The sequence below is a fragment of the Aquarana catesbeiana genome, linkage group LG09 (assembly GCF_042186555.1).
Source record: "Aquarana catesbeiana isolate 2022-GZ linkage group LG09, ASM4218655v1, whole genome shotgun sequence".
NCBI classification, from domain to species: Eukaryota; Metazoa; Chordata; class Amphibia; order Anura; family Ranidae; genus Aquarana; species Aquarana catesbeiana.
The window spans coordinates 189,039,277-189,064,364 of record NC_133332.1 but is presented as its reverse complement, the minus strand read 5'-3'; positions in this window follow the sequence as shown (position 1 = coordinate 189,064,364).

Here is a 25,088-nt window from a genome sequence, read left to right as displayed (position 1 = left end):
AGGCTGGGAGTACTTATCCCCTCAAGAATATTGCTATGTGATTGAAGAGACTCATTATTGCACTTTAAGAAGAATTTCCTATGGATTTTTTCGTTTGGGGACACTTGTTTTTATGGACTGATTATTTACTTTTGGTTTAAACACTATCATATGCACATGAATATATGCTTTTTATTAATATTTTTATTAATATGTTTTAGCACCATTGATGTACACATTAGCACAGGATTTTACCACTAAGGATTTTTTCAAGTTTTTTTGGTATTTTTGTCACTGTTTTTTATATTCATTTATTCACCTTGTTTTGGGATGATTTAGTCTGGATCACTCTAATTTTAGTATTTATGTGATAACACACATTGCACTTTATATATTGTGGGTATTTTTTTACACATACACAAATAATGTTTTTCCCACACGTTTGAAATTTTACCATTCCTATATAACAATTATTTTTTACACTCATATATGTTTTTGTACATCAGAGTGGACTTAGGATTTCACCTAGGTGTTATTCTGTGCTGGGGGGGGGGGGGGGGTTACAGTTCCTTTTTTGCCTAAGCGCAGAACTATTTATTTCTTATTTAATAATAATAATATAGCTACCTGAAGACAAGTGCTGGTGTTCTTCTTCTGATCCTATTAATACCACAGGCAGGCAGCTTTAAGTATTTACAGTTAGTGTACTGTGTACCCCTGCACAGTTGCACCTATAGCTACCTGAAGACAAGTGCTGGTGTTCTTCTTCTGATCCTATTAATACCACAGGCAGGCAGGTTGAAGTATTTACAGTTAGTGTACTGTGTACCCCTGCACAGTTGCACCTCTAGCTACCTGAAGACAAGTGCTGTTGTACTTCTTCTGATCCTATTAATACCACAGGTGGGCAGCTTGAAGTATTTACAGTTAGTGTACTGTGTACCCTGCACAGGTGCACCTATAGCTACCTGAAGGCAAGTGCTGGTGTTCTTCTTCTGATCCTATTAATAGCATGGGCAGGCAGGTTGAAGTATTTACAGTTAGTGTACTGTGTACCCCTGCACAGTTGCATCTCTAGCTACCTGAAGACAAGTGCTGTTGTACTTCTTCTGATCCTATTAATACCACAGGTGGGCAGCTTGAAGTATTCACAGTTAGTGTACTGTGTACCCTGCGCAGGTGCACCTATAGCTACCTGAAGGCAAGTGCTGGTGTTCTTTTTCTGATCCTATTAATACCATGGGCAGGCAGGTTGAAGTATTTACAGTTAGTGTACTGTGTACCCTGCACAGTTGCACCTATAGCTACCTGAAGACAAGTGCTGGTGTTCTTCTTCTGATCCTATTAATACCACAGGCAGGCATTCTGCTAGCTGCAGTATAATCAGTATATATATACATCCCATTTTTGTGCAGCTACATCTCACTGCAGGCCATTAGTATGTCTGGAAGGTCAACAAGGAGAGGCAGACAGTCACAAGCCAATAAAAGAGGGCAAGCAAGTTCTGTGTCTAGATGCAACAGTGCTGGTCGTGGACACAGTGCATCCCCATCAGCACGTGGCCGTGGGACACGCTTGCCTTTTTTTTTGGGAGCTGGCCGCATTGAGCCGCAACATGCAGAAGACTTGGTAGAGTGGATGACCAAGCCGTCCTCATCCTCCTCATCCTCTCTCACCCAGGCTCAGGGTACTTTGTCTGGCAAAGCAGCTGCCAACGCAACCTCTTCCCTTGGCTCAATGGCATCAGTCACTCCTTCCCTAGCCCCACCATGTCCTCCTGAGGAGTCCGCCGAACTGTTTGACCACAGTGTTGGGTACATGCTCCAGGAGGATGCCCAGCGTTTTGAAGGCTCCAATGATGGTACTCAGCTAGAGGAAAGCAGTAACGTGAGCCCAGACAGAGGGGGTGCCCAAGAAGGACAGCAATCTGGCAGTCATGTTCCCCCAGCTGCAGCATACTGCCAGGTTTGCTCCAGTGATGAGGAGGGAGGGGATGATGTGGTCACTGACTCCACGTGTGTGCCTGATAGGAAAGCGGAGGAGGAGGAGGCACATCACCAACAAGGCAGGATGCCCTCCAGGGGCCAGCTTAAGGGCAGCACACCGACTGCATCACACCGCAGAGCTCCGCATGTGCAGGGCGCTGCTGTCTCTGCACGTTTTTCCAAAAGTTCTTTGGTGTGGGCCTTTTTTGAGATGAGTGCATCAGATTCTACCGCTGCTATTTGCAACATATGTCTCAAGCGTATCTCGCATGACCAAAACATCACCCGCTTGGGCACCACATGCTTGACCAGACATATGTTGACCTGCCATGCAGTTCGTTGGCAAGCGTACCTAAAAGACCCACACCAAAGGACAAAGAGGACCTCTCCTTGCTCCTCATCAGCTGGGATCTCCAACCCCACTATACCTTCAGTCCTCTCTGAGACCTGCACTGAGAGGAATGAAGGTGTAGAATTAGGTGTGTCACAAGTACTTGCAGGCAATCTGCTGTCGGTACAGATTGTACCAGGCAAATTTCCCTGCCCTAGCTGCTGCACCGCCGAAAGAAGTTCGCTCCCAGCCATCCACATGCCCAGCGGTTGAATGCTATCTTGGCTAAATTGCTAGCACTTCAACTGCTGCCTTTTTAGTTGGTAGACACTGCCCCCTTCTGTGAGTTTGTGGAATGTGCAGTTCCTCAGTGGCAGGTTCCCAAACGCCACTTTTTCTCACGGAAGGCGATTCCGGCTCTCTACCGGCATGTGGAAGGCAATGTCTTGGCCTCGCTGAACAGGGCGGTCAGTGCAGCGGTAAGGTGCATATTACCGCTGACTTATGGTCTAGCAGGCATGGACAGGGACGTTACCTATCTTTCACGGCGAATTGGGTGACTCTGCTGGCAGCTGTGAAGGATGCAGGACAAGGTGCAGTAGTGTTGGAGGTTGTTCCGCCACCACGCCTCCAAAATGCTACTGGTGATTCTAATATTTTGCAGCAGGGCTCATTCCTGCACTCCAACTAAAGTATCTGTCGGGGGTTGCAGTGTTGTGGTACCAGCACCAATGCCTAAGGCCCAATTTTTGAGCCCCTGTTTAACAGGGGCGTGTAATTACAATTTTTGATGCAATATTTTGCAGGAGGGCTCATTCCTGCGCTCCAACTAGAGTATCTGTTAGGGGTTGCAGTGTTGTTACATCACCACCAGTACCTAAGGCCCAATTTTTCTGCCCCTGTTCAACAGGTGCATGTAATTACAATTCTTGATCTAATATTTCACAGCAGGGCCCGTTCCAGCGCCCACCAATTGTAACTGTGAGGACTTACAGTGTTGGGGCAACACCACCACCACAAGCCACTTTACAGGCATACTATAGATACGAGGTACGATATTTAAAGGAATATTTCACTTTTTTTTTTCACTTTAAGCATCATTAAAATCATTGCTCCCGAAAAAACAGCCGTTTTTAAAACTTTTTTTTGCATTGATACATGTCCCCTGGGGCAGGACCCGGGTCCCCAAATCCTTTTTAGGACAATACCATACAAATTAGCCTTTAAAATTAGCACCTTTGATTTCGAATGTTCAAGTCCCATAGACTTCAATGGGGTTCTAAAGTTTGCGCAAATTTATGGTCCATTCGCAGGTTCTGGTGCCAACCGAACCGGGGGGTGTTTGGCTCATCCCTAGTTACGAGGAAAGGTTGCGAGCACTGAACTTATTCTCTCTGGAGAAGAGACGCTTGAGAGGGGATATGATTTCGATATACAAATACCATACTGGTGACCCCACAATAGGGATAAAACTTTTTCGCAGAAGGGAGATTAACAAGACTCGTGGCCACTTATTAAAATTAGAAGAAAAGAGGTTTAACCATAAACCACGTAGAGGGTTCTTTACTGTAAGAACGGCAAGGATGTGGAATTCTCTTCCACAGGTGGTGGTCTCAGCGGGGAGCATAGATAGTTTCAAGAAACTATTAGATAAGCACCTGAACGACTGCAACATACAAGGATATACAATGTAATACTGACATATAATCACACACATGGGTTGGACTTGATGGACGTGTGTCTTTTTTTAACCTCACCTACTATGTAATTATCAATCAACTGTGTTTACTCTTTTTAAATCATAATGACAACAGAAACTACCCAAATGACCCTAATCAAATGTTTACATAACCTGGTGATTTTGGTTTGAGAACATGCACACAAGTTGACACAAAGGGGTTTGAATGGCTATTAAAGGTAACCATCCTCACCCGTGATCCGTTTGCTTGTAATTAGTGTGTGTGTGTATAAAAGGTCAATGAGTTTATGGACTCCTCACAGGCCCTTGCATCTGCATCCAGTGCTGCACTGACCTTTCTGGATTCTGAGTCATAGGGAAAGCAAAAGAATTGTCAAAGGATCTGTGGGAAAAGATAGTGGAACTGTATAAAATAGGAAAGGGATATAAAAAGATATCAAAGGAATTGAGAATGCCAATCAGCAGTGTTCAAACTCTAATCAAGGAGTGGGAAATGAGGGGTTCTGTTGAAACCAAACCACGGTCAGGTAGACCAACTAAAGTTTCAGCCACACCTGCTAGGAAAATTGTTCGGGATGCAAAGAAAAACCCACAAATAACTTCAGGTGAAATACAAGACTCTCTGAAAACATTATTGTGGCTGTTTCAAGGTGCACAGTAAGGAGGCACTTGAAGAAAGATGGGCTGCATGGTCGAGTTGCCAGAAGAAAGCCATTACTATGCAAACGCCACAAATTATCCTGCTTACAATACTCCAAACAGCACAGAGACAAACCTCAAACCTTCTGGCGCAAAGTAATTTGGAGTGATGAGACCAAAATTGAGCTTTTTGGCCACAACCATAAACGCTACATTTGGAGAGGAGTAAACAAGGCCTATGATGAAAGTTACACCATTCCTACTGTGAAACACAGAGGTGGATCGCTGATGTTTTGGGGATGTGTGAGCTACAAAGGCACAGGAAATTTTTTGTCAAAATTGTTGGCAAGATGAATGCAGTATGTTATCAAAAAATACTGGAGGAACATTTGCATTCATCAGCCAGGAAGCTCCGCATGGGACGTACTTGGACATTCCAACATGACAATGATCCAAAACACAAGGCCATGTCGACCTGTCTTTGGCTACAGCAGAATAAAGTGAAGGTTCTGGAGTGGCCATTTCAGTCTCCTGACCTCAATATCATTGAGCCACTCTGGAGAGATCTCAAACGTGCAGTTCATGCAAGACAGTTTAAGAATTTAGAGGAACTGGAGGCTTTTTGCCAAGAGGAATGGGCAGTTTTACCATCTGAGAAGATAAAGAGCCTCATCCACAAATACCACAAAAGACTTCAAGCTGTCATTGATGTTAAAGGGGGCAATACACAGTATTAAGGGTGTGTAAACTTTCAATCAGGGTCATTTGGGTAGTTTATGTGTTTATGTTGTCATTTCATTAGGATTTAAAAAGAGTAAACACAGTTGATTGATAATAAATGGCTTCAAAAATAATAATTGATAATAAATGGCTTCAGCCAAACACTAATGATGAGTGAAAGAAAAGTTTTTGTGTTTCATTTCATTCATATTCTCTGAAAAATGGCCAAGAAATCATAAATTCTGCCAGGGTGTGTAAACTTATGAGCACAATATATATACATATATATATATATATATATATATATATATATATATATATATATATATATATATATATATTATATATAAAAACTTGATTTTAGTCTGTTGTACTCCCTGTACAGCAACACCTAGACTGGGAAAGGGGAATCACTATGGGGCAATCAAGTGTCCTACATTTCAATCTGCTAACAAAGTATATGCTCATAATACAGAGAGCATAGGGATGGCTATCAGCCTGTTGTTACTCCTTCAATGTTTACTCACAGGCAAGAGAGTGTCTGCAGTAGAGCTTAAAGTGTTGCTAAACCTACAACAGTAGCATCAGTCTGTATATGAGCATGTTATGAGCACTGTGGAACCTAAGGGGGTTAATCCAGCGCTTTGTGTAAAAAGGCAGTAAAACAAATTGTGTTTTACTGTCCCCAATGCATCTCCCGATAGAACAGAGCCGCAGGAGGCACTCTGCACATGCTCAGTTTGGCATGTATTGCTAGAAAGTTTTTTGTTTTTTTTTGGAAAGGGTGCATGTGATCAGCACAGAGCCAATGAGCACTGTCCAGACAGAGGGTCAGGGGTCATGCAGCCTCATAGGATAGTCAGAGGAGAATGAAAACTCTTCCTACAAGCTTTAAACCAGTGCTTAGCCGGACACTGGAAGTCATAAGACTGCTATATACTGCTGATGAGAAAGGTATTTAGCTGTTTATATTTACTAAAATAATCGCATGTCCATGTTCTGTGTACTGTGGCAGACCAGATATATCGAATGCAGGATCCTGGGTTTAGTAACACTTTAACTGCAGTAGAGAAGTCAATTCACCACTCCGAGCTGTCTAGTAGGGCTGTGCAGATTTAATGACTTCGTGGACATAAATACTAATCCTTTTTAAAAGTAAGCTAACACCATTATATGTATTTCAACTGTGACTTTAGATAGTTGCCTATAGACTAGCCTTAAATATAGCCAGCCCCAGCAAAAGCTGCCCTGTGCCATGAAATGCATGGTGTAATTCTGTCATTAGCCGTGATATCACCACACAGTCACAACCTCTGTGCAGGAGTCATGTAAACTCAGTGATATTGTAGCTAGTGTGGAAACAGCAAATTCTGTTTATTGATACAGTTAACTTCTATTTTAGTAACATTGAAGGTGGCATTGAGGGTCATTAGAGAAGGTGTCAGACCTTTTGAATTGGCTGGCACATACGGCATATGGCAAGGTCTGACAATAATGCTTCTAACACTGCCACTAACACTAGTTTTCTTTATGTTGTTCTGCCTTGCTTGCTTTAAAGTGGGTGTGCAGTTACATCTAATGATTGCTATTCAAACCATACTAGAGATTTCATTGTCATTTTGGGATCATTTTTCAAAGGTTGAAAATGTACAGCATCACTTTACAGTATTATTTATCATGTTGCGGTTGCTTGCAATATATGATCTATTCATGAAGTGACATCCCTGAAAGGAAGAGGTCACTGCGTTTTTATGTTCTTGATGAATGATCATTTGGATTACAGACAATATCACCTATTTTATCCATATTAATAAACAATGTGATGTGCTTAGTTTGGCCTCTTTGCCAAGACAACTAAAGTACCTTTTTCTGCTACATAATCGAAATTACATCTTTGCAGATGAAAGGATCTCGTGGAAGAGTGCTTATATGTAGCTAATACGTTTTTTCTAAGCTTTTCTAAAGTCTAAAATAAGGTTAAAGACCAATAATATTTTGTACTGTAAAAGGAATTACTCAGCAAAAGCGCCAAATGGCTTAAGAAACGAAGCATGAAAACAGGCACCTACCGCAAGGCATTTCATCATGAACAGAAACCACAATAGCTTAGGTATGAACATTTTTTTCTTTGCTCATTCTTTTATCTCACTGTGCTACTACAGTGAATAATAATTCTGAATGGGTGCCCAACCAGCTATGAATTCCTCATTCCTCTACAGGTTAAGAAAGTTACAAGTATTTCCAAGAGGTGTGAATCGAAGGAGTACGTCTTTTAAAGCCCTTCCAAGGATAAGGCTATTGTTAATTTTTCTGTGCTGGTACTTAAATCCCATTGTTCCTTCATAAAAATGTTATATCTTCTGAGTAGAAACAAGACAATGCAGCGGAAATGAAAAATGAGTTTGTGTAACAAGTTATCTCACTTCAAAGGGACTGCGGAAATAGTGTTTCAAAACAAGGTTTATTACTTTTTCCCCAAGATATATGAACCCGGCTTATCAGTTTAATGCAAAAAATGGATTTATATGGCAATAAAAATAAGAGGTTCAAGTACTATTACATTTTTTTTTATTATGGTTTAACATGAAAATACAGTTTATTAATTTAAAATTTCTGGGCATTGGAGAATAAACATTAACAGGGTAATGGCAACTCAACAATGTAAAAATGTTTTTATTCGGCTTTCAGTTATTAAGGCATTGTCTGAATTTAACAATTGCACTGGGTGGATTGCAGATTTATGTTTAATATGCTTGTTCAATAAATATCGCTTGATGACAGGTGACATATGATATACTGTGACGAACCCCTGTCCTCAAACAGGTCTCTGTCCGCAGTAAAAGGTGCTTCCTCTGCCCAGAACCAGCACTATCCAAGACACTTTAGCCCACCCAGTCACCAGACAACACCAGTCTTGGAGTGGCAAACAACAAACTCATTTATTATCACACATGGACACAACAGATAAAATAACTCAGAGACTGTTTCCCCCCACCCTTGGAAAACAGGGCAGGTTAGACTGCCCAATGACAATAGACACACAGGTCAGGTGTGTTCAAACTTCTCCTCAGTAAACAGTCTTAGCAGGGGGCTGCTGGAGGAACCCCCCTCCCTCCATAGAGAGAAACATCCCATAATATCCAGAGCAGACAGACACAATAGAAAATTGGAATACAGCCACACCCTAACCGATCACAGCAAAGAGTCCACAACAAAATGAGACAATATACAATATATACATATATACAAGATTGAGTCCGATTAGTACAGATCAGACTGGATTTCTCATTCATCTTGCAAAGAGTATTGTCCCCTTAAAATCCAGGGCCCATAATCGGTCGGCAAGAGGCTTGCATTCAGTCCTCTCCAAAAGCCTCTGTCCCGGCTAGGTCTGTCACACATCTCCCCTTTCAGCAGGAGACTAACACAGGAGGAGACCTCAGACGGGTTGACTCTGAAGTTAGTCAGTAGTTCCAGTCCTCTAATGCTGGTATCCACACCGTACCCGAAACAAATTGTTCCAAACAGATCATTCCTTACCCAGCCAACCTCTGCCTCTCTCGGAGAACACGCCCGCCGCTGGGGAGAGGCCTGGACCTTCTCCCTGTAGTCTTTTCAGCCACTGGAGAGAAGACAGGGTGACTGGGCTCACTCCATCATGCTGTTGGATATCTGGGCACAGGTAGTCACTGGGTTGGCTTCAGCGGGGCCTATCGGGGCGTAAGCAGAAATGAGGGGGGCCAAATCATTCCCCAGTAGTACATCCGCTTGCAAATCCTTCATCACTCTCATATTCACGTGTCCCGAACCAACCCCCCAATCCAGGTGAACATGGGCAACGGGTAGCCGGAAAATGGTGCCTCCCGCTACCCTTACGACTACAGTGTCCCCGGTGTGTTGGCTCTCTGGGATGAGGTTCTTCCGTAGTATTCATGGTGGCGCCAGTATCACATAGGCCATTGGCTACCTTTCCATTAACCCGGACGGTCTGCCTGTGTTGCTGCCGGTTGTCCTGGTTAGCTGCTTGTACTAGATCAGCCTCATGCAGGACGCCCCAACGTTCTTCCTCCTCAATGCAGTGAGCCGCAGGCATGGATGTGCGAGGATTCCCCTACTGCTGGCTTTCTCCACTAGTGGGACTGCCTGGCTGGATTCAACGGACAGTCTGGCTTTTTGTGCCCTAGCTGTTTACACCCAAAACACCTGAGGGGTTGTGAGTAGTCCTGAGAGTTGAACCTGGGCTGCCGAGAATAAGTGGCCACTGGAGGTGGTGCTGTAGGGCGGTACAACTGTGGTTTGTAGGCACCAGCTGGAGGGGGTGCTGCTGATCGATAATCCACCCGAGCTGTTGTCTTGACCACATGGTTATCCAGTTTGCGGGCGTCCGTGTATTCATCCGCCAGGTGAGCTGCTTCAAGCAAGGTGCAAGGTTTTCGGTCCCGGACCCACTCTCTGACTTCTGGGGACAGCTTGTCAAAGAAGTGCTCCAGCAGGAACAGCTGCAGCACCTCTTCCCCGGATACTGCTTGGCATCCAGCGACCCAGTGGGATGCCGTGTGGTGTAGGCGGCATGCCCACTCGGTATATGAGTCTCCAGTTTGCTTGCTCGTCTCTCGGAACCGCCCCCGGTATGCCTCCGGTGTGACGGCATACCTTCCCAAAAGTGCTTCTTTTACCAGCCCATAGTTCATAATATCCTCGTCTGGGATGGCCCTGAACGCTTCACTGGCCGGGCCAGACAATTTCCCAGACAAAATGGTAACCCATTCCTCTGTGGGCACCCGGTGTAGGGCACATTGCCGTTCAAAATCGGCAAGGTACCCATCAATCTCCCCTTCTGCTTCAATTAAATTTTTAAAAGCAACAAAATGTACCTTTCTCCTTTCAGTTGGTGCTGTTGTGACTCCCGCTGCTGCAGCACCTCTTTGCTGTAGCCAATTTGCATCCACAGCCACTATAACTCGGTCTATGATCTCTGCTGTAGGGTTAGGGCCATAATGTGCCAGTCTTATTTTAACAGCCCGATCAAAACTTGCCTCTTCGGGTGTCCTGTCTGTTACGCTGGGCCTTTCGGTTATGCTGGGTCTTTCCACTCTATCCATTTTGACTAGTTCTGCGGTAATGCCCCTCTTATTACGGTTGTTGGCCGGTCGGCCCCTGGTTCTCCGGTTGTAGCTGTCCTTCTGGGCTGTGGGAATGATCCCGCTGCTTGCCACCAGTGTAACGACACCCCGAGTACGAAAGGGGTTAAAGTCGTTTAGGACATTCCATACCCAAACACAGAGGCAGCTACCGAACACTCCAATCAGCCGAACAAGGAACCCATACAAATAATCCACCCAAAAATGAGACACGGCTCTAACTTCAGGGTCAAGCAGGAATCAACTCATTTATTATAACACATGGTCACAACAGATAAAATAACTCAGAGACTCTTCCTCCCCACCCTTGGAAAAGAGGGCGGGTTAAACTGTCCAATGACAATGGACACACAGGTCAGGTGTGTTTAACGTCTCATCAGTACACAGTGTTAGCAGGGAGAGCTGTTGGAAGAATCCCCCCTCCCTCCAATGCAATACACATCCTGAGATCCAAGGCAGACAAACACAATCCCTGCAATGCAATACACACCCTGTGATCAAAGACAGACAAACACAAACCCTCCAATGCAATACACATCCTGTGATCAAAGACAGACAAACATAATAGAACACTGGTTTGCAGGAGGCTGGCATTCTGTACCCTCCAAAAGCCTCTTTTCCGGCTAGGTCTGTCACACTTAGCATGACAAAGATCAGGTTATATAGCCAAGCATGACATAGATCAGGGTATACAGCTCAGCATTACAGATCGGGGTATATAGCTCAGCCTCACAGATAAGGGTATACAGCTCAGCATGACACAGCTCAGGGTAAGTAGCTCTTAGCATGATACAGATCAGTGTATATTTCTCAGCATGACACAGATCAGGGTATATAGTTCAGCATGACACAGATCAGGGTATATAGCTCAGCATGAAACAGATCGGGGTATACAGCTAAGCATGACACAGATCAGGGTATACAGTTCAGCATGACACAGATCAGGGTATATAGCTCAGCATGACATAGATCAGGGTATTCAGCTCAGCATTACAAATCAGGGTATATAGCTCAGCCTTACAGATATGGGTATACAGCTCAGCACGACACAGCTCAGGGTAAGTAGCTCTTAGCTTGACACAGATCAGGGTATATTGCTCAGCATGACACAGATCAGGGTATATTGCTCAACATGACACAGATCAGGATATATAGTTCAGCATGACACAGATCAGGGCATATAGCTCAGCATGACACAAATCATGGTATATAGCTAAGCATGACACAGATCAGGGTATACAGTTCAGCATGACACAGATCAGGGTTTACAGTTCAGCATGACACAGATCAGGGAATATAGCTCAGCATGACACAAATCAAGGTATACAGTTCAGCATGACACAGATCAGGGTATACAGCTGAGCATGACACAGATCGGGGTAAATAGCTCAGCATGACACAGATCAGGGTAGATAGCTGAGCATGACACAGATCAGGGTATATAGCTGAGCATGACACAGATTAAGGTATATAGTTCAGCATAAAACAGATCAGGGTATATAGCTCAGCATGACACAGATCAGGGTATACAGCTCAGCATTACAGATCAGTGTATATAGCTCAGCCTCAAAGATCAAGGTATACAGCTCAGCATTGTCACGGAACGTCCCACACTCCGCTTGAGTGCTTCCGTCAGTATACCACTTCATCCCAGTCTGGACTTAGATATCAGATATTCCAACCACTCATAAGCACAAAACAAGGCGACACTTGTTTCACTGCTAACATGGACTATTTTATTTAGAATCAAAATTACAAGACTTTATATGCTGTTGGAACCTCCTCTAACAATACAACTTTAACCTAATTAACATGAGCTAGTTTACTAATCCTTTATACAGCCTAGGTGACTGAGACATGACCTTTTGCCCAGACTTGTGGTCACCGAGCTTCACACAGTAACAGAGTTAATTATCATAAGTACAAACACAGGACATTTTCTCACAATAGTAGGAGCTCCAATAGGAGTCGGCCCGAGGACAATGTGATCAGCTCATTCAATTAACATGTTGAGGGAGATACATCCTGGGAGATATTGTGGACAAATATTACTGTCCCATTTTAAGTAGTCCAAGATATATTTTCTCACTCACCCTGTGCCAGGATAGCACAGGGTGACTTAGACATAAGAGGTGTATGGGGAGCTGAAATAAGGGCATACCCTACTTTCCAAGGGATTCTGAGTTCCACGGGCCCTCCCGTCACATCTCTCCCCTTTCGGCAGAAGACTAACACACGAGGAGACCCCAGACGGGTTGACTCCGAAGTTAGTCAGTAGTTCCAGTCCTCTAATACCTGTACCCACACAGTACCCCAAATAAATTGTTCCAAACAAAACATTACTCACCCACCCAACCTCTGCCTCTCTCAGAGAACATATCTGCCACTGGGGAGAGGCCTGGACTGGCCCTTCTCCCTGGAGTCCTTTCTGCCGCTGGAGAGAAGACAGGGTGACTGGGCTCACTCCATCATGCTGTTGGGGATCTGGGCCGACTGCCCAGCATCCCTGGGGTATACAGGTGGAGACTCAAGTCCCATCCACCTTCACAGGAAATCCATCCTCTGTTAGTTGAGGGCAGAGTTCAGCAGTCCTCGGCCCTGTTGCCAGCCCTTCTGCTGGAAACCCCACACCATCTGCTCTGGCTAACTGTTGGGGCAGGAGGCTGGCTTCCTCCACTCCCAAACTGTGTAGCTGCCATTGGGGAGGTGAGCCGGTTGCTTCCTTTTCCATTCCCTCATCTGCCTGCTGGGACAACATGTCTATGGTACTGTCTCCCAGGTGCATGGATCTTTGCTGGGGAGGAAAGGCCACTTCCTCCACCCTGGCCAACTGTTGGGGAGGGACAACACACACCTCCTCTCCCTTCTCCCCCTGTATCTGCTGCTGGGAAGTGATTGACAATTTTTCACCCTGAGCCTCCGAAACTGCCACAGGTGTGGGGCAGAGGTCTTGGACCCTCTGTCCGGTTGCCAGCACTTCTGCTGGGGGTTTTCTAGGTGGTTCCTCCTCTACAGAAACATCTATTAAATCCCCAGTCTCTGGAATTGCTAAAAGTGTGGGACAGAGGTCTTGGACCCTCTGTTCAGTTACCAGATCTTCAGCTGAAGAAGTTTGTTGTAACTCCATAGATGCTGCTGGCAGAAAATCACATGTCCTTGTCAGTGTTGTGGGAGAAAGGCCGACTACCTCTTCTCTCAAGAAGGCCGAAGCCACTGTTGGTGCTGAGCAGAGCACAGTGAACTTTGGCCCTGATAGCAGCTCTTCTGCTGGAGGCTCATCAGGTTGTTCTACCTCAGCAGAAAAGTCTATCAAATCCCATGTCTCTGCAACTGATGTCTGGGGATAGAGGTTCACCATCTCCTGTCTATGGAACCCAGAAGATCCTATCATTGCTGGGCAGAGGTTAGCAGAGCTCTGCCCTGTTGTCAGCACTCCAGGTTTGGGGACGGCAATCTCCGGATTTTCCACTGCCGATTCTCTGGCATGCTGCTGAACGTGTTCTAGCAGTTTCCTGTATGCCCTTTCCAGATGCTGTTCCTTCCTTAGCAAATGGTCCAGATCAGGTTTGAGCTCTGAGATCCCTGCAAGACCGAGCATAGCCTCTCTATATTCTCGCAGGTCCTCAAGGGCAGGTTCCCCTTCATCGCCAAACACAAAATGATCTGTAAGGCTCTCCCACAGCAATCCAGGGCCTCCAAAGTCATATCCCTCCGGAAAGCATTCTGTTGTCTCCCCTAAATATCCCTCCTCTGCGTGCCATTGCAGAGCCCGATAATGATTGTCCAGCTCTATCTCCTGCTGGACCAACCTGTCCAACTCAGTCACCCATTGCTCTTGGGGCCGCTCTCCCAGGAATGCCATCCGCAATGCCCGTTGGTAACTGGCCCGTTGCTCTTGGGTTGGAAAGCACTTGCCCTGTTTTATACCAGCGAGCTGGAGGGCTCCAATCCAGAGCTCCACCCGAATTTGCTGCCTAAGCTCCAGGTATTCATCCTCAGACACAGTCCTGGTGTATGTTGAAAGGATGATCTGCAGCAGCCCCGGGAACTCTGATGCCAGGTCCATATCTCCGCTGGGGTGACTGAAGTCTGCTATCCTGATCTTGGATCCAGGTGGAGGTTTAGATTTCCCACACTGCCGGAAGCTTCCCGCTGCTTGCCACCAATGTCACGAAACGTCCCACACTCCACTTGAGTGCTTCCGTCAGTATACCACTTCCTTGTAGTCTGGATACAGATATCAGATATTCCAAATGCTTCCAAGAACAAAACAAGGCGACACTTGCTTAGATGCTAACATGAACTAACTCTTTATTTGAACCAGAATACAGTCTTATATACAGTAGAAGATGAGGTTCCCCCCTCCTGCTCATATTACTCTAACAATACACCTGTAACCTAATTAACCTAATTAACATGAGCTAGTTTACTAAATCATTTACCCAGACCAGATGACTCAGAGACATGACCTGTAGGACATGGACTTGAGGGCACCGAGCTTCACACAGTAGTATAAACACAATAGCAGGAGCTAATTACAATTATCAATACAAACAACAATCTCCCCCTCCTCAGCCTAGTCATCAACTATAGTAGGATTAAACTGTTTGACTCCTAGCCAGTCCTGGAGGCTAATGTGATCAGCTCACTCAATTAACAGGTTGAGTTCAGAATCAATCAAACCAAGAATAGTCTCTACATACATCCTGGGAGATATTGTGGACAAATATTACTGTCCCATTTTAAGTAGTCCAAGATATATTTTCTCACTCACCCTGTGCCAGGATAGCACAGGGTGTCTTAGACATAAGAGGTGTATGGGGAGCTGGAACAAGGGCATCCCCTACTTTTCAAGGGATTCTGAGTTCCACGGGCCCTCCCGTCACACCCTACTTTCCAAAGGATTCTGAGTTCCACGGGCCCTCCCGTCACAAGCATGACTCAGATCAAGGTAAATAGCTTCGCATGACACAGATCAGGGTATAAAGCTCAGCATGACACAGATCAGGGTATACAGATCAGGGCATATAGCTCAGCATGACACAGATCAGGGTATATAGCTCAGCATGAAACAGGTCAGGGTATACAGCTAAGCATGACACAGATCAGGGTATACAGTTGAGCATGACACAGATTAGGGTATAGAGCTCAGCATGACACAGATCAGGGTATATAGCTCAGCATGACACAGATCAGGGTATACAGTTCAGCATGACACAGATTGGGGTATATTGCTCATCATGACACAGATCGGGGTATATTGCTTAGCATGACACAGATCGGGGTATATAGTTCAGCAAGACACAGTTAAGAGTATGTAGTTTAGCATGACACAGGCTAGGGTATATAGCTCAGCATGACACAGATCATGGTATACAGCTCAGCATGACACAGATCAGGGTATACAGCTCAGCCTGACACAGATAAGGATATAAAGCTCAGCATGACACAGATCAGGGTACATAGCTCAGCAAGACACAGATCAGAGTATAGAGATGTGATCAGGGTAAATAGCTTAGCATGACTCAGATCAGGGTATATAGCTCAGCCTCACAGATAGGGGTATACAGCTCAGCATGACACAGCTCAGGGTAAGTAGCTCTTAGCTTGACACAGAACAGAGTATATAGCTCAGCATGACACAGATCAGGGTATATAGTTCAGCATGACACAGATCAGAGTATATCATTCAACATGACATAGATCAGGGTATATAGCTCAGCATGACACAGATCAGGGTATACAGCTAAGCATGACACAGATCAAAATATACAGTTCAGCATAACACAGATCAGATTATACAGTTCAGCATGACACAGATCAGGGTATATAGCTCAGCATGACACAGATCACGGGATACAGTTCAGCATGACACAGATTGGGGTATATTGCTCATCATGACACAGATAGGGGTATATTGCTCAGCATGACATAGATTGGGGTATATAGTTCAGCATGACAAAGATCAGGGTATATAGTTCAACATGACACAAATCAGGATATAAAGCTCAGCATGACACAGATCAGGGTATACAGCTCAGCATGACACAGATCAGGATATATTGCTCTGCATGACACAGATCAGGGTATAAAGATCTGCTGTGATCAGGGTATATAGCTCAGCATGACACAGATCAGGGTATATCATTAAACATGACAGAGATCAGGGTATATTGATCAGCATGACACAGATCAGGGTATATTGCTCAACATTACACAGATCAGGGTATTTAGCTCAGCATGACACAGATCAGGGTATACAGATAAGCATGACACAGATCGATGTATACAGTTCAGCATGACACAGATCAGATTATACAGTTCAGCATGACACAGATCAGGGTATATAGCTTAGCATGACACAGATCAGGGGATACAGTTCAGCATGACACAGATTGGGTTATATTGCTCATCATGACACAGATCGGGGTATATTGCTCAGCATGACATAGATTTTGGGTATATAGTTCAGCATGACAAAGATCAGGGTATGTAGTTCAACATGACACAAATCAGAGTATACAGCTCAGCATGACAAAGATCAGAGTATATAGTTCAACATGACACAAATCAGGGTATACAACTCAGCATGACACAGATCAGGGTATACAGCTCAGCATGACAAAAATCAGGGAATATAGTTCAGCATAACACAGATCAGGATATATTGCTCTGCATGACACAGATCAGGGTATAAAGATCTGCTGTGATCAGGGTATATAGCTCAGCATGACACAGATCAGGGTATACAGCTCAGCATTACATATCAAGGTATATAGCTCAGCCTCACAGATCAGGGTATACAGCTCAGCATGACTCAGATCAGGGTAAATAGCTTAGCATGACACAGATCAGGGTATAAAGCTCAGCATGATACAGATCAGGGTATACAGATCAGGGCATATAGCTCAGCATGAAACAGGTCAGGGTATACAGCTAAGCATGAGACAGATCAGGGTATATAGTTCAGCATGACACAGATCAGGGTATATCGTTCAACATGACACAGATCAGGGTAAATCGTTCAACATGACACAGATCAGGGTATATAGCTCAGCATGACACAGATTAGGGTACATTGCTCAGCATTACACAGATCAGGGTATATTGCTCAACATGAGACAGATCAGGATATATAGTTCAGCATGACAAAGATCATGTTATATAGTTCACCATGACACAGATCAGGGCATATAGCTCAGCATGACACAGATCAGGGCATATAGCTCAGCATGACACAGATCAGGGCATATAGCTCAGCATGACACAGATCAGGGAATATAGCTCAGCATGACACAGATCAGGGTATACAGCTCAGCATGACACAGATCAGGGTATATTTTTCAGCATCACACAAATCGGGGCACATAGCTCTGCATGACACAGATCAGGGTATATAGCTCTGCATGACACAGAACAGGGTATACAGCTCAGCATGACACAGATCAGGGTATATAGTTCAGCATGACACAGATCAGGGTATATAGCTCAGCATGACACAGATCAGGGTATACAGCTCAGCATTACATATAAAGGTATATAGCTCAGGCTCACAGATCAGGGTATACAGCTCAGAATGGCACAGATTAGGGTATACAGCTCAGCATGACACATATCAGGGTATATAGCTCAGAATGACACAGATCAGGGTATACAGCTCAGCATGACACAGATCAGGGTATACAGCTCAGCATGACACAAATCAGTGAATAAAGCTCAGCATGACACAGATCAGGGTATACTGTTCAGCATGACACAGATCAGGGTACACTGTTCAGCATGACACAGATCAGGGTATATTGCTCATCATGACACAGATCGGGGTATATAGTTCAGCATGACACAGATCAGCGTATGTAGTTTAGCATGACACAGATTAGGGTATATAGCTCAGCATGACACAGATCTGGGCATACAGCTCAGAATGATACAGATCAGGGCATACAGCTCAGCATAACACAGCTCAGGGTATACAGCTCAGCATGACACAGATTAGGAGATACAGCTTGGCATGACACAGATCAGGGTATTTAGCTCAGCATGAGACATATCAGGGTATACAGATCTGCTGTGATCAGGGTAAACAACTTAGCATGACACAGATCAGGGTGTATAGCTCAGAATGACATAGATCAGGGTATACAGCTCAGCATTACAGATCAGGGTATTAAGTTCAGAATGACACAGATTGGGGTATATTGCTCATCATGACACAGATCGGGGTCTACTGCTCAGCATGACACACATCGGGGTATATAGTTCAGCATGACACAGATCAGAGTATATAGCTCAGCATGACACAGATCAGGGGTTACAGCTCAGCATGATACAGATGAGGATATACAGTTCAGCATGACACAGATTGGGGTATATTGCTCATCATGAAACAGATTGGGGTCTATTGCTCAACATGACACAGATCGGGGTATATAGTTTAGCATGACACAGATTAGGGTGTATAGTTCAACATGACACAGATCAGGATATATAGCTCAGCATGACACAAATCAGGGTATACAGCTCAGCATGACACAGATCAGGGTATACAGCTCAGCATGACACAAATCAGGGTATACAGCTCAGCATGACACAGATCAGGGTTTATAGTTCAGCATGACACAAATCAGGGTTTATAGTTCAGCATGACACAAATCAGGATATATTGCTCTGCATGACACAAATCAGGATATATTGCTCTGCATGACACAGATTTGGATATATTGCACTGCATGGCACATATCAGGGTATATTTGTAACGAGCCCCTTGCTCACTCGGTTCCACTCTCCCGACACTCCTCTGCGGCTATAGAATCATACTGCAGATCGCAACATCTGATGGTTCAGTCATCCGATGCTCCAGGACTAGAACTACAGCTATGTGCCATTCTAATCCAGTTGTGTAGCTCAGAACAAACACCAGGCAGGCTGTATGTAAGTTCAACCAGGAATCTCTTTTATTGAAAAATACAGGCTCTTTTATTCACTAAAAGTGGAGGTGCATACCTCCGGCTCATATTACTCTGAACATACACCTGTGACCAGAAACCTAATTAACATGGGCTAATTAACTAATCCCTTTAGACAGCCTAGATGACTCAGACATGATCTTTAGGCCAGACTGGCCGTCTTGTAGCTCAGAAAACACAGTCAACATTATCACAAATCAGCACAGACTCTACTTCACACAATAGCAGAGTTAATTAACACAAACAACAATGGGGATCTAATGACTCTTAGATTCCATAGTAGACTTATTTACAATACACATTCTAGCAGACAACAGACAGACAGGTGGCTGGAATTGACATCAGCATCTCCTAACAGTATTTGTCCCAGCATTATGAATCAGCCACTATTCCAAGCTTCATGACAATACTCCCCCCTGGGAAACAGTCCAACAGCCACAGTGGGACCCTGAACGGGTCAACTTGAGGATGTTGGAAAAGTAATCTTAAGGTTCCAGGTCCGTCTGCCGGGATAACCCATCCGCATTCCTGTTTTGAGGCCCTGGTCGACATTGTATGGTGAAATTGTACGGTTGCAAAGTCAGGCTCCACCTTAGTAATCAGCCGTTCTCTCCCGCCACCCGGTTAAGCCATATCAAAGGATTGTGGTCCGTCATGACGGTAAAAGAGCATCCATACACATAGGGCTGCAATTTCTTTAAAGCCCAGACTAAGGCCAAACACTCTTTTTCCACGGCAGCATATCCAACGTCACGGGGTAACAACTTGTGGCTGAGATACGCCACTGGGTGCTCTTTCCTTTCATCGCCAACTTGACTTAGTATGGCTCCCAGTCCGAACATGGAGGCATCTGTATGAATGACAAAGTGTTTGTTAGGATCGGGTGCCACCAGTATGGGAGCTTGCGTTAGAGCGGTTTTTAACTGATGAAACGCTGTCTCGCACTCCGGGGACCACAGGACCTGTCTAGGGAGAATCTTTTTGGTCAGGTCCGTCAAGGGTTTGTCACTATAGTGGGGTACAAACTTCCTGTAGTACCCTGCTGTCCCTAAAAATGCAAGTACCTGGGTCTTGGTTCTGGGAACTGGCCAGTTTAGGACGGCCTCGATTTTTGCAGGTTCTGGCCTCTGCTTCCCACATCCCACTCTATGTCCCAGATATTGCACCTCAGACATCCCGATATTACATTTGTCTGGTTCATGGTCAGGTTAGTGGCTCGGATCCTATCTAGCACTATTCCCAGGTGTCTAAGATGTTCCTCCCATGTCTGGCTATAGATTGCGATGTCATCAAGATATGCGCATGCAAAATCTTGCAGACCATCGAGGAGTTCATCTATCATCCGCTGGAAGGTAGCCGGAGCATTCTTCATCCCGAATGGCATTACCCGAAACTGGTAAAGGCCGAACGGGGTGATGAAGGCCGACTTTGTAATTGCTTCCGCTTCCAAGGGAATCTGCCAGTAGCCCTTACATAAGTCAATAGTCGTCAGATAATGTCCCTGAGCTATTTTGTCCAGCACTTCGTCCACTCGGGGCATAGGGTAGGCATCTGTCACAGTACAGTCATTCAGTTGCCTATAGTTCACACAAAATCGGGTTTTGCCATCCCGTTTTGGGACTAATACTACAGGGGAAGCCCAGGGGCTTGCCAATGGTTCGATCACCCCTAACTCGAGCATCTCCCTAATCTCCGCTCTCATCCCTTCTTGCACTTCTCTGGGAATCCTATAGGCTGGTTGTCTCTGGGGCTTCTGCCCGGGGGTCTCTACCTTGTGCACAGCTACAATACCTGACCGCGAGATTGTGTTTCCAGCGCGATACCATCGCGCTGGTTCTCGGCGACAGGGTACTGTGCATGTCGCACTGGCTCGTTCATTGGGAAAGGAAAACTTTTTTCTTTTCGCGATGAGTGACAGTCAGTGCTGACAGTTGTCTGGTATGAATCCTGAGGGGGAACGCCGCGCCAAATTTTAAATAAAAAAATGGCGTGGGTTCCCCCCAGGGGCATACCAGGCCCTTAGGTCTGGTATGGATTGTAAGGGGAACCCCTACGCCGAAAAAATCGGCATGGTGGTCCCCCCAAAATCCATACCAGATCCTTATCCGAGCACGCAGACAGGCCGGCCAGGAAAGGGGGTGGGGACCAGCGAGTGCCCCCCTCCTGAGCCGTACCAGGCCACATGCCCTCAACATGGGGGGGTGAGTGCCTTGGGGGAGGGGGGCGCCCTGCGGCCCCCCACCCCAAAGCACCTTGTCCCCATGTTGATGAGGACAAGGGCCTCTTCCCGACAACCCTGGCCGTTGGTTGTTGGGGTCTGTGGGCAGGGGGCTTATCGGAATCCGGGAGCCCCCTTTAATAAGGGGGCCCCCAGATCCCAGCCCCCTACTCTATGTGAATGAGTATGGGGTACATGGTACCCCTACTCATTCACCTAGGGAAAAAAGTGTCAATAAAAAAAAACACAGTACACAGATTTTAAGAGTAATTTATTAGGCAGCTCCGGGGTTTTCTTCCGATTTCGGGGAGTCTCCTTTCGACTTCTCCCAGTGTTCGACCTCTTCTCCCGGGCCCCTCCGCTATCTTCTTCCATCTCTTTTGCCAGCAGGGGGCCCGGTCTGCTGCCGTTGTCTTGTCGCCGCTGTCTCGTCGCTTCTTCTCCCGGGCCCCTCCGCTATCTTCTTCCAGCTCTTTTGCCAGCAGGGGGCCCGGTCTGCTGCCGCTGTCTTGTCGCCGCTGTCTCGTCACTTCTTCTCCCGGGCCCCTCCGCTATCTTCTTCCAGCTCTTTTGCCAGCGGGGGCCCGGTCTGCTCCCGCTGTCTTGTCGCCGCTGTCTCACCGCTGTCTCGTCGCTTCTTCTCTTCTTCTCTTCTTCCGATGTTGACACGATGCTCTCTCCGGCTGGAATGCTGTGTGCGAGCTGCGGAGCCATTTATATAGACAGTGACCCCGCCCCCTTGTGACGTCAAGGCCCCAGCATGCGCAGGGACTCTGGCGTCATAAGGGTGCGTGACCCAGAGTCCCTGTGCATGCTGGGACCGTGACATCACAAGGAGGTGGGGTTACCGTCTATATAAATGGCTCCGCAGCTCGCACACAGCATTCCAGCCGGAGAGAGCGTCATGTCAACATCGGAAGAAGAGAAGAAGAGAAGAAGCGATGAGACAGCGGTGAGACAGCGGCGACAAGACAGCGGCAGCAGATCGGGCCCCCGCTGGCAAAAAAGCTGGAAGAAGATAGCGGAGGGGCCCGGGAGAAGAAGCGACGAGACAGTGGTGACAAGACAGCGGCAGCAGACCGGGCCCCCTGCTGGCAAAAGAGCTGGAAGAAGATAGCGGAGGGGCCCGGGAGAAGAGGCCGAACACCGGGAGAAGTCGGAAGGAGACCCCCGAAGTCGGAAGAAGACCCCGGAGCTGCTTAATAAATTACTCTTAAAATCTGTGTACTGTGTTTTTTTATTGACACTTTTTTCCCTAGGTGAATGGGTAGGGGTACCATGTACCCCATACTCATTCACATAGGGTGGGGGGGCCGGGATCTGGGGGCCCCCTTATTAAAGGGGGCTCCTGGATTCCGATAAGCCCCCCACCCGCAGACCCCGACAACCAATGGCCAGGGTTGTCGGGAAGAGGCCCTTGTCCTCATCAACATGGGGACAAGGTGCTTTGGGGTGGGGGGCCGCAGGGCCGCAGCTGCTTCAGGGTCCCGTTAAATCTCTCACACAGCCCGTTAGTCTGAGGGTGGTAGGGGGCACTCTGGAGGGGTTTAATCCCACAGAGACGCCAGAGCTGCTGCGTCAGCTCAGCTGTGAACTGGGTACCCTGATCGGACAATATCTCCTGGGGAAACCCTACCCTAGTGAATACCCGCAGTAAGGCATCTGCTACTGTATCAGCCTGGATATTGGATAAGGGAATGGCCTCCCGGTAGCGGGTGGCGTAATCCAACACCGTAAGAATATACTTCTTCCCAGTGGCACTGGGGCGGGCCAGTGGGCCTATAATACCGCTATGCGGCTAAAGGGTTCTCTAATGATCGGCAGGGGTTGCAGCAAGGCTTTTGGGTGATTCCCTGTCTTCCCTACTTTCTGACAAGTCTCACAGGTCTGGCAGTATTTTCGCACCTCAGCATGTAACCTGGGCCAAAAGAACGCATGAGACAACCGACTCCGGGTCTTAGCTATCCCTAAATGTTCGACCAAGGGGATGTCGTGAGCCAGCCACAATAGCTCCCCTCTGTATTTCTGGGGTACAACTAGCTGTTTGTGGGGACCCTGTCGCTTACCGGTACCCATTCCCTCAGTGTAACAATATAGAAACCCCCCTCCCACTCTATTCTGTCTTCCCCCAACCCCCTTGGATCCTTGCCCGCCCTGTCCCGATAACCAGCTAATGTTGGGTCATTCTGAGTCTCTTGCCTAATGTTGGAGGGAGAATCCCAGGACACAGGGTTGTCAAGTTGGGGTAATGTAGGAGGATTTGGTCTTACCTGGGTCCCCATAGGAGTGGAGTTGCCTTGAAGTTGGCTCTGATGTCGGGTGGTCACGGCCATGGCGGCCTCTGGGGCATATGAGGAAGTCAAATGCCCCAAATCATTCCCCAAAAGTACTTCCACGTGTAACTCACGTAGTAATCCCACTCGCACTTGTCACTCCCCTGAGCCCCAATCCAAGAGGACTTGGGTGGTGGATAAACGTAGCACCTTGCCCCCTGCTACCCTGATTGCAACAGTCTGGCCGGTCCGGGCCGACTGGGGAATCATGAGAGGCTGGATGAGGGTAATCGTAGCCCTGGAATCGCGGAGTCCCTGGGCCGGATGCCCATTAACCCATACTGCCTGACGATGGTGCTGCCAATTATCTCTGGCAGCAGCTTGGACGGGATCAGCCTCAAAAAATTCGCCAAACTCTTCCTGAACATCTCGATGGTTGGGCTCGTTCTGGAAGCAATGAGCCACTGGTCTGGATGGATGAGCAGTCTCTCGGTACCTCATGGATCGGGTAGGACAATATCGCTGCAGATGACCTGTTTGGTTACAGGTATAGCACTTAGGTCCATTAGGAGGGTTGGGTCGGGTTGGGGGTCTAGAGGCAGACCACTGAGGTACTGAAGTTGGGTTAGAGGCTGGATAGCGCTCGCTTTCGCCTGACCTTCGAGAGTCCAGATATTCATCAGCCAAAGTAGCCGCTTGCTGTACAGTCTGTGGTCGCTTATCTCGCACCCAATCCCGTACTATCGGAGGGGTGTGGTTAAAGAACTGTTCTAAGAGTACTAGCTGGGTGATGTCCTCTATGGTATTGTCACGGAACATCCCACACTCCACTTGAGTGCTTTCATCAGTATACCACTTCCTTGAAGTCTGGATACAGATATCAGATATTCCAACCGCTCTCAAGCATAAAACAAGGCGAGACTTGCTTAGATGCTAACATGGGCTGTTTTATTTAGAATCAAAATTACAAGACTTTATATGCCGTTGGAACCTCCTCTAACAATACAACTGTAGCCTAATTAACATGAGCTAATTATCTAATCCTTTATACAGCCTAGGTGACTGAGATATGACCTTTTGCCCAGACTTGTGGTCACCGAGCTTCACACAGTAACAGAGTTAATTACCACAAACATC